The 2,178-nt window shown below is 36.0% G+C and overlaps 1 pseudogene; it reads right to left on the bottom strand.

Moving 5' to 3' along the window:
- Positions 1-429: 429 nt before the first annotated feature.
- Positions 430-1,686, bottom strand: LOC123812966 (annotated as a pseudogene).
- Between the last annotated feature and the right edge of the window lie 492 nt (positions 1,687-2,178).

Genomic DNA, 2,178 nt, shown 5'->3' with positions numbered 1-2,178 from the left:
ATTTTGTAAAGATCAAATTGAGAAAGAGCACTCGATTGCTCTTATCACCTTTCCTAACATAAAATCATTTAAATTTTTTAAAACTTATGGTTTGACATATAGGTCAAGTAGTTACTTTGGAGCTCTATTATAAGACATTATTAGCATTTAAGAAATATCTTTATTACCTACCCAGCGATGACCATATAGTGGGTAAGCAGTTAATTTTAGAATGTCTTTAAATACGTATCTATAGTATATAGGTACATGAATATATGTACCTATAAGTCCATGAATCTAGAGAAACATTTATTCACTAATAAATTTTGTTTTTTCTAATTTAAAATATTTTTCTCTTGCTTGATATTTTTGTTTCTTCAGCTAAACTAGAAATTTATAGTTTTTTCCTACTGAAAAATGAAACAATGTTCTTTCCTATGAATTGCCCTCTCAGATTTTCTTGTCAGTCTGCTTCAAGGAAATCCCCCTATTCAATACACTTGCTGGCAATTTGGCTCATATCAAATGGTTGTTTGATCCAAATATCTGATCAGCAAACTGAGCTGCTTCTTCTGGAGGAAGTATGGCTGAACAGCCAAGACCACTGCATAGCTGAAGAGAAGACCACATACCCTGAACTCCACAGTCTGGAATGAGAGGACAGCTAATGACTGGGTATGCAGTGTTACCAGACATCACTGGTCCAAAATTATTGCTTCTGCCTGCCACTGCCATAAATATTGTAGGAATGCTTTCCCCTTCATACTCCACTTTACTCCTCAGAGTTTCATCTGGTCCTTTATGGGCAGAGGTTACCCGAAGCTCACATGAAATGCCAAAATTTCCACAAACCTTCTTGATTTTTTTCACAGTGATTGAGATCAGAAGTTGAGCCCACCAGTACAACCCTGCATTTCAGCAACCCACTCAAAATTTTTCTTACCATCTGGAGCCCTTCAAGAATTACTACCCTGAGGTCAGGTCATAACTGTCTTTCTGTTGGCTTCGATCTCCTGATGGCCAACATCTACAGCAATCTTTATCGGTAACATCAGCAAGAACAATTTTTTTGGTGGTGACATCAATGCCAAATTCAATCTTTGTATCAACCAGTGTACAGTCCTGGTGCAAGCAGTATTTCTCCAGCATTTCAAAAATAACCTGGGTAGCAAGCCTCATGACATCCACTTCAGTTTGACCTGTAACAAGTCCAGCAAAACAAAATTTTGCAGCAATGAACTGTTTCTCAGACCACTGTGGATCATTACTGGCACCATCCTTAAAAAATATCTCTGCTTTGAGAGGGTAAAACTTGTACCCTTTCTTGACACCAAGATATCTTCTGAGAAAAGAAACAGTTGCTATTCTTCCACAAACCCATTCAATCGGAATCATTTCACACTTGGATGCAATGAAAGCTGTTTCCCCACATTTTCTGGTGAAAGCATTTTTGATACCTGATTCCTGTAACAACTGAAAAATACGACTAGTAATTTTATTTGAGATTGCAGCTTTTCCATCCAGGTGATTCTTTCTGCCTGCATTTCCTGCTGTAATGTGGTTCTTGGACTGAAGAAAGACTTTTTCTGGGCTAACAATTCATATAGACTTCCTTTGTTTTAGCCCCTGAGAGTTTTTCTTACCAATATTCAGTAACTCAATGGTCACCATTACCCTGTGTGGGCTGAGGGCAAGGGCAGCACCAGACAGAGCACAGGACAGAGTCGCAGGACTCGACATGCTGAAAGGTATTTTAACATACGCAGGTTCTTAGGTGTCAACAAGAAATGAGATGTATTGATCAACCAAAATTATGTAATTTCCTATCTGCTTAATATACAATTATATTTATAAATACTTTGTAAATTATAATAATAGTATATCATATTTTAAATGTGTACATGTATGTATATAATTTCTAAAATAAATGTATCTTGAGGCACAGTGTGTGGTATAGATTGGTCATGAAGCATTCTTGAGAATGTAGAGAATGGAAAGTTACAGTTTTTTCTAAAAAGAAAATGAAACATTTAGAAACAATCATAAAGGGAGGAGGAAATTAAGATTTTACTAATAAAAAAATAGAGATTCTTAAGTCACTGAATTTGGGAGATTATGTCTCCAATTTCCCAAGCAAGGTCTTATTGAAAGCAATCATCAAAACAAAGGAATATTTCAGAGAGTATTTTTTTAGCTAAA

Source organism: Phyllostomus hastatus, unplaced genomic scaffold (assembly GCF_019186645.2).
Source record: "Phyllostomus hastatus isolate PE091 unplaced genomic scaffold, TTU_PhHast_1.1 phas_scaffold_93, whole genome shotgun sequence".
NCBI classification, from domain to species: Eukaryota; Metazoa; Chordata; class Mammalia; order Chiroptera; family Phyllostomidae; genus Phyllostomus; species Phyllostomus hastatus.
This window is presented reverse-complemented; position numbering and strand designations above follow the sequence as displayed.